This window comes from Saccopteryx leptura, chromosome X (assembly GCF_036850995.1).
Source record: "Saccopteryx leptura isolate mSacLep1 chromosome X, mSacLep1_pri_phased_curated, whole genome shotgun sequence".
Taxonomy (NCBI): domain Eukaryota; kingdom Metazoa; phylum Chordata; class Mammalia; order Chiroptera; family Emballonuridae; genus Saccopteryx; species Saccopteryx leptura.
In genome coordinates this window covers 85436437-85445464 of record NC_089516.1, presented here as the reverse complement: position 1 = coordinate 85445464, position 9028 = coordinate 85436437, and the positions used below count along the sequence as shown (strand labels likewise).

General features: G+C 40.4%; 1 non-coding gene across 1 annotated transcript; it reads right to left on the bottom strand.

The window, feature by feature from the left end:
- Nucleotides 1-240: 240 nt before the first annotated feature.
- On the bottom strand, nt 241-367 carry LOC136386640 (small nucleolar RNA SNORA25). Its single transcript, XR_010748000.1, has one exon. It is a non-coding gene; the product is annotated as a small nucleolar RNA SNORA25 (small nucleolar RNA).
- Nucleotides 368-9028: the final 8661 nt, after the last annotated feature.

Sequence of the window (9028 nt, the reverse complement as noted above, 5' to 3'; positions counted from 1 at the left end):
GACGAGTCTCTAGCATAGTTTTATCAGTAATATCCACACAATGTTGTCAAATGCTAAGTCTCATGGGGAAGGGGTGAATATGGAACTCCTTCCTTTCTTCGGAGTAAACCAGCTATCTTGGGTCACTCTTTCTGAAAAAACATATTCAGAATGGATGTTACAAGTAAAGCAAATTAATACCTTAAAAAAAATAAGGCTTCACTTTATTTTTTTTCCTTTTTTTTCTTTTCTTTTTTTCTAAATGTATTCTCCTCAAGGAAACATAGCACTACTGAGTGTCTATTACATCCTATGGAGAACGTCACTCTTAGGTCACAGCGTTAAGAGCTCCTGGATTGGGTCCCATAAACTCTCTTTGAAATGACCTATTCACTTTACATAGTCCATGACTCAAAAGTTTCCTGATAAATTCAATTTAAAAATGCAAACAAAATAAAAGTTTCCTAGACTCAAAGGTATTATCTGGATTACTGTTGGATAGCAGAGAGGATCTAAAGGTTTGGTAGTTCACCAAAGAAAACGAAAAAAGAGTGTGTCATCCTGTCACCTGCTTCAGTGACATACACTGGTGATTCCCCAGGCCGGATAGGCCTCTAAAATGGAGGCAGGCTCTAAGGCAGAATGACTGGAAGAGGGAAGGGAGAGTTGCTAGGCCAAGCTTAGAACCTTCTTAGGAAGTCCCAAATAACTCCAGATGGCCCTCAGGGTGTCTCCTTTCAGAAACTCGGGTGACACAGTCACAATAACTGGAAAGAGAATGTTGGACATCTGGAATTGATCAGAGTTTTTTTTTTTTTTTTTAAATCTTTTTTTATTTATTTTTATTTTTATTTTTTTTATTCATTTTAGAGAGGAGAGGGAGAGACAGAGAGGAGAGACAGAGAGAGAGAAGGGGGGGAGGAGCTGGAAGCATCAACTCCCATATGTGCCTTGACCAGGCAAGCCCAGGGTTTTGAACCGGCAACCTCAGCATTTCCAGGTCGACGCTTTATCCACTGCGCCACCACAGGTCAGGCTGATCAGAGTTTTTTGAAAGAGATCAGTGGTGGGATTCACATAATTTAACAACAGGTTCCCTGCCCTAATGACCATTTTAAGTATAAAAAAAATTGATGTACCAAAAGATAGTTTATTATTTCATGCATTTAATACTGAATGCTTAAATAAGAACAATGAAAGAGGTACACAAAACTAGATTATGTTATAAAAAGTTTTAAAATATTAATGAAAAAATATCAAATAATACCTGACAAAAACAATAAAACTGTTATTTAAGATATTTCCATGTTGCTTCTTGATTGCATCCTCACTTACAATTTTTTTTTCACCAATGGACAGAATGAACATCACTACGGGGGCTTAGAGTACGCTGTTGTGCAGAGGAACATTAAAAAAGAGTAAGGAATGTCAATCTGTGATTTCCACCTTGGGCGGCTGCCCAGGTGCTCCCCCCCCCCCCTTAGAGAGAACCCTGATGACTAGTGCCATTTTAACAACCAGTTTCCCAAACTCAACAAAAAATTAGGTATTGGTTCTGCCGGACCGGTGCGAACCAGCTGAATCCCACCACTAGAAGAAGTTTAAAAATTAAATAACATGAGTCCGATGGTCCTTAGGTGGTGAATGGAAGAGGCCTTAGACTTAGGGAGTATCCCACCTGCCTTTGGGAAGGAGGCTTTGCTCATTGAGAATTCGACTCTGCCTTCACTCTTAGAATGTCTGTGCTCATCTCCTGTGGCTTCCACAGAGCTTTAGCAAGACTTTTTTCAAGTCATGTTCCCATACAGGCACACCTGGCTTTATTGCAGTCTGCTTGATTGTGCTTCACAGGTGTGTTTTACACACTGAAGGCAAGACCCTACACCACAAAAAGATCACAATGCGCTTTATTGTGATGCTTGCTTTATTATGTGGTCTCGAACCAAACCTGCACCATCTCTGAGGTCTGCCTGTAGTTCCATTTACAAGAAGGTGAGCTCAGTTTTGACTGTTACTTCAACTCTAAGTCTTGACCTTCAGGCCACCTGGAAACTTCTAAAAAGCAAAGTTTTAAATTGCCCAGTCCAAACCTCTGTATTTTATAGACAAGGCACTGTGGTAAAGAAAAGGGGAGTGGCTTGTCAAGGTTACAGAGCTAGTTCACAACAGGGCCTGGGCTAAGAACCAGATGCCTTAAGTCCCCATTCAAGGTTCTCTGAAATACCCTAAAAAGTGGAATGCAGAAGCCTCACTCACCCCGACTCATGCTTAGATCATATGCCAACAAAGCCTGTTTTAATGGTTTTGAGGAGCTATAGAGAGTCCTGAGCACACAGCAGTGTGGGAATGAATTCCACAGTATTTTGTTCAAGTTGCCACTTTTGTTTTTTCACCAAGGATTTGCCTCTGGAACCCTCTCAAGGAGTTAACATTCTCTGCAGTTGTCGGTGAGTGTGTGTTTTTCATAAACAGGCAGTCCAATTCAATAGAGGAGTCAAATATGTGATTAAGAGATATCTTGAAATCAATGGGAAATTGTCTTAGCTTCGCATAAGAAGGGTGGTTTTTTTGCTGCTGTTGTCTGAGAAAGAGGCTTGTTTTCCTTAAGTCTTTTGATGCTTTATTAATTGGAATAAGGATGTTAAAAATGATATTTTCCTCAGAGGAATGGCATAGTCTTAGAACATTTCAGCTTGCTTGACATTTGAGGAGTTTAATAATATTACATATGATATTGAGATTCATATCTTCTTCTCCTCATAACCTTGATATAAAGTCCAAGTCTGACAATGACTGTCACTGTGGTGTGGCTACAGTATGATCCTAAGAAAGTTTCAGAAACAAAATGCCTTGTGAAAAAAAAGGAAAGGGAATAGAGAATGGGCCCTTAGAAAATCACACATTTCTGACGCTAAACAAGAGAGAACAGTGGTTCTCAAAGTTTAGCGCAGGCCTTAGAAAACGCAGATTGCTGGGCCCCTCCCTCTCCCGGGGTTCCTAACCTAATAAATTCCCAAGTGATGCTGATGGCACTAGTCCAAGGAGCACACTGTGACAATCCCTAGTGTAGATTTAAAAAAAAAGTAAAATAAATAAAACTTCCCCTTTACAGAGTCTCTAGAGAATCCCATACTGCATTTCCTTGTCTATAAAATACAAAGGTTTGGACTGGGTGTTGTTTAACATGCATTGCTTTTTTTTGTAATTTCTAGGTGGCATGAAGAACAAGATTTAAAGTGTTAGTCAAAACTGAGCTCGCTGTCTTGTAAATAGAGCAGATGCAAACATGTGGCCAGGAGCCAAAGGAACAAGATCCCAGGGCATGGTGGACCCAGGCTCATGATCCAGACCCCAAATGCAAGCAGTGGGTCACAAGCAGGGACCACACTTTGAGAATGACTGTAGCCAGAGGTGAATTTAACAGCAGGCACACCAGGTGTGCGCCCTAGGCCCCGACTTCTGAAGGACCCTGCAAAACCCCAACTTTACACTTTTTTTCTAATTTAAAGGGCCCAATATTTTCATCTGCACTTCAGGCCTCAACTGTAATCTGCCTCTGACTATAAAGAGAATACAGGGTCAAAGATCTCCTTAGGAAGCCCTTAGCCTAGCAGAGGACATGGGTAAGGAAACAGATGGTTATAATACAGTGTGATAAGGTGACACACTGGGTATAGACTTTAGGTATGGACAATATTATACACATAGCATAAAAAATAACTTAATGTTTTGAGTGTTTTTCCCCCTATATTGCAGAATATAGCCTCAAAACTGTGTTTGGTATTTTATAAAAATAAACTCATTTGATCTTGACAACAGTTCTGAGGTTAGCACTATTATCGCCATTTTAGAGATGAAGAAACTGAGGCTCAGAGAGGTTAAGTAATGTATTCAGGGTCAAACAGCTAGTACGGAACAGAGGTAAGTTTAGAATTCAATTCTGGTCTTGTGCTTTTAGCCACTACATTGTCAGAAAGGGAGTATGAGCAAGTCATTTGCATTGGAAGGACAGGGCAAGAGAAAGAGAAGAAATGAGGAAGAGGGCAGAAGAGGGGGGGAGAGATGATCAGGGAACAGTTTTGAAAGATGATGAAAAATAGAAAATAGGAAACATTTGTGTTAGGGAGGAGAGCAGGCATTCTAGATTTAGGTTGTGATCACTGTGGGGGTCCTCTGTGATTGGGGTTAGAGGGTGGAGAAGATAAAGGTGAAGATAATGGGGAAGAAGAAACAAAGACATTTTTAAGCGTCCAGCACAGCCTGGCATGGGGTGCCCAAGGAAGATAGTACTGAAGGACCCGGGGCAGGGTCAAGGCCCTCCTGAGATGGAATCTCTGGAGTCAGACTGAATTAATGTGCATATCTGCCACTTCCAGTGGAGGCTTGGCCAGGTTCCCTGACCCCATTGGGTGTTTGTTCTTCATCTGTGATCAGGTCCTGGTCACAGAGCCTTCAGAGTTGTGGTGAGGCTTCAGTGAGGCAACGCATATAGAATCTCTGAAGTGCTTGGCTTACCACCAATGCTTAACATGCTGTAGTTGTTGTAATGTTATAAAACTGTTCTTCCTAACTTACCATAGGCCAAGCATCATTCTAACGCAGTGGTTTGCAATGTGTGGTTTTCTAGAGCAGCGGCATCAGAATCTTCCAGGAACTTGTTAGAAACACACAGTCTTGAGCCTGATCCCAGACGTACTAAATGAGAAACTCAAGGGTAGGGAGCCAGCAGTTTCAGCAACCCTTCCGGGTGGCTCTGAAGCACACCAAAATTTGAGAATCACGTTTCAAAATATTTCACATCAATTGACCTCATTTACTCTTCATAGCAACCTATATTACTTTTATTTAAGTGGGAGGAGGGGGAGATAGTGAGGCAGACTTTCTCATGCACCCCGACCATGATCCACCTGGCAACCCCATCTGGGGCTGATGGTCAGATCAACTGAGCTGTTCTCAGCACCCAGGGCCACACTTGAACCAATCAAGCCATTGTCTGCATGAGGGGAAGAGAGGAGAAGGGGAAGAGGGAAGGGGACAGAAGCAGATAGCCACTTCTCCTGTGTGCCCTGACTGGGGACCAAACCCAGGACATTCATATGTTGGGCTGACACTCTATCCACTGAACCACCGGCCAGGGCAATTATCTCTATTTTATAAATGAAGAAATTGAGGCACCAAGAAGTAGATTACCTGTCCAAGATCGTACAGCTAGTAAAGGAGCGAAACAGGATCTTGAACCCATTTCAAAATTTTCAAAATTTCAGAAATTTCTAAGGACTTGCCTTTCTCTGTCTCTTTTCACTTCCTTCCCTTGGCTGATCATAATAGGGTGTTCCCACCTAGCTTCTTGCGTTTAGTGTCCCACGTTAAAAAAGAAATTACCACCTATTGCTTTATCTACATACTTTTGGATCCATGGCTCTTAAACATCCATAATGCTTTGCATGAGGGTGGGCAGAAATGAAAGGGCAGGTGTTAAACAGGCTGTACCACTTGAGTGATTCTCTGTATGTCACTTGCTGAGGTAGATCTGATATGGAAGACACCACTGTCAACAGTGTCGACTCGGATTACAAAGGACAGTGACTGGAGGACCATTAGACAAATTACTTTGACATGCTCTAACAATTTTAAAAACTTTCATTTTCTTTTGCAAATCAAAAACAATTGAATTTCATGACTTGACCATGCTACCAAATCATCTCTGGCCAGAAAGTGCAATCCCGAGTGACTTCAGGCAATCGGACTTCTATCAATATGCCTTTAATCGGCAAGTGTATTAAGGTCTGAATAGCATGAAACGGTCTACAATCTGAAATGGGAATGGTGCCTGTTTTTTCCTTAGCAAGCATACCTAACCTTCTTTATTTCTCAGCTGTTTGATGGCTTCTTTTCAGGAATGGCTAATATGTCATTAAAAAAACACAGAGTAAGCACTTTGAGCCAGGTCAAAGATTCTGCTCATTTTGACCCCTACTAAAAGCTAGTTCCTCCTGAAAGATCATAACAAGTACTTTGCCAGCTCTGGCTCTTAAATATTCAGATGGCTCTCATTCAGGAATATACAAAAGGATAAGGGACACCCTAATGATCTTCAGGAAGTGGGTATTTGGTCAAAGCATCTTTCTAATTTGACCTTTATGGAGAGAAATTTAAAATATGTAAATGTGGAGGAAGCTATCTGATGTTATCATGAGGCAAGAGAACTACAAAGAAAGAGAAAAATTATGTTTATAATAGGTCTAAAAGAGTCATATTGTAGTCTAAAATTTATTTGAGCCTTAAATAAATATTTCAAATTATTCTACAGTGCCCTCATGATAGATTTGTAGAGAGAAGCGTGGTAGTTATTGGTTCTTGTCATAAATAATGTTTTATATTAAGGTGAAATCCATGTAACAAAAAAAAATCCATGTATCATTTTAAAGTGAATAATTCAGTGGTATTTAGTACTTTAGACATTTCATGGTTTTTATTGGCCTTTTGTGTATCCTTTTTGGAGAAATGTCTATTCAAGTCCTTTGCTCATTTTTTAATAGGGTTGTCTTTTTTGTTGTTGAGTTTGAATAATTATATATTTTGGATACTAGACTTTTATCAAATATATGATTTGTGAATATATCTCATTCTATAGTTTATCTTTTTTTAAGTGAGAGGAGGGGAGATAGTGAGACAGACTCCTACATGTGCCCAAACAGGTATCCACCCAGTAACCCCCATCTGTGGCTGATGCTCAAATCAATCAAGCTATTTTTAGTGCCTGAGGCTGATGGGCTCAGACCAACTGAGCTATCCTCAGCACCTGGGTCAACACTTGAACCAATTGATCCACTGGCCACAAAAAGGAAAGGGGGAGAGAAGGGGGAGAGGGAGGGAGAGAGAAGCAGATGGTCACTTCTCATGTGTTCCCTGACTGGGAATCAAACCTGGGACATCCATAGGCCAGGCCGACACTCTATCCACTGAGCCAACTGGTGAGGGCTTGTTATCTTTTAGTAAAAAAAAAACAAAACTGTATTCTCCTCTTTTTTAATAAATCACATTATAGGATTATATTCTTCATCACTCCTCAGTGGGAGGAAAAGTGATATGCGTCACTTCTACCTGAAACCTCTAGGAGTTACTGCACTATTTGATTTAGGTAATTCCAAGTCAGTTCCCAGCAATGAGTAACACCCTAGATCATGGCTTCTCTGTCAGCTTGAATCTTGGAATGAGGGTGACATGAAACAAGGTCTACCACTTGACCCTAGATGAACAGGTATCATAAGCAAAAAAAACAAACTTCTGTTGTTTTAAGTCATAGAGATTTGGGTTTTTGTTGTTGTTTTTGCTACTGAAGCATAACAGCCTTTCTTGACTAATTAAAAGGGTCAAATAAGTCCCTAACTGACTTATCACAGGTAGGGCATTTATTAAACTGCACAACGCTCTCTACAACTGAAAACATGGGGACAGAAAGAAGCGGAGTGTATTTCAACTGGGTGACCTGTCTTTGCTCTGTCTCTCCTCCTGGGTTTCTGTACAGTTAACTACAAGTATTTTTAAAGGAAACCTTAGTTTTATCATGCTATTATCTTGCTCAAAATCCTTTTGTGACTTCTGAAAATCATTAACATGATTCAAAATCTTTAGCACAATCAATAAAGCTGTTCGTGATGTCACCCTTACCTACTTCTTAAGCCTAATCTCATGTCAGTCATGCTATTTCTTGAATTGTTTTTGGCTAATACACTTTTATTTTATTATCTTATTTTATTTTAGCATGAGAGAAAGACAGACAGATAGGGACAGACAGACAGGAAAGGAGAGAGATGAGAAGCATTAACTCATAATTGGCACCTTAGTTGTTCATTGATTGCTTTCTCATATTTGCCTTAACAGGATTGAGGTGGGTCCCTCCAGCTGAGCCAAGCCAGCAACCTTGGTCTCAAGCCAGTGAACATGGGGCCATGTTTATGAGCCCACGCTCAAGCTAGCAATCCTGTGCTCATGCTGGCGACCTCGAAGTTTTGAACCTGGGTCCTCAGCATCCCAGACCCATGCTCTATTCACTAAACCACTGTTTGGTTAAGCTTAAACAAGTAAACAAATAAACAACACATCCTTTGCACCAAAAATTTAAATTTTTAAAAATTGTTTCCACTTACCTCAGGACCTTTGCATTTGTTGATTTTTCCTTGGGATATTCTTTACCATTACTCTCACCAACCCTCCATCTACCTCCTACTGAGTCAACTTAGCTCATCATATAGGCATATATATATTAGCATAATTTCTCAGGGAGAGTCTGCTTGATCTCTCACTCCAGGTTGAATATTTTTCATCTGTGCTCTCACAGCACCCAGCACTTTACCTGGCCTATCACTTCGTATTGGATCACTACATTGTGATGCATCTTAGGACTGATGTCTTGCAGCAATAGAATATAAACTTCCTGAGGGCATAGACCTTGCTTGTCTTATTCAACATTACACTGGTAGTGCCTTGAACAGTGCCTGCCCATGGTAAGAAGAATAAATACATTCCTCTTTTAGCCTTAAGTCTTTGACAGCTGAGTTAGGAGCCAATGTAGACTTGGGGTTCCATATTCAATCACAGAGATGACATTACACTAGCTTTACTACCTTTCATGAATCAGTCGTGTAGACTAGAGTCACAATTCATCTTGGGTTCCAAGCATTTTTGAATTGATGAAAAGGCTGCATCTTTCTGAGTAATTGAACTTCAAGCTTGCTGATATTGAAAGGCTTGATTTTCTTTTAACATGCCAGTTGCAAGAAATGGAGAGCGGAGTTGCCTTACTCACCTGGGGCAGCTCATGCCAGCTTAGGTCCCTGAGCTTTTTGTGCATATGGCTATGACTACCAATTAAGGGTGGAGTCTGCCATATAGTCCTTATGTGTGCTTTTAACAGCAAATATGCTATTCTAGTTTCACTAATTTTGGGTATACTAATATTTCACTTACATCTTTTATATAAGAAAACATGCAAAATTATAGGATGTAGAAAGAGTTCTGAATTTTTCCCTCCTTAAAACAGTGAATT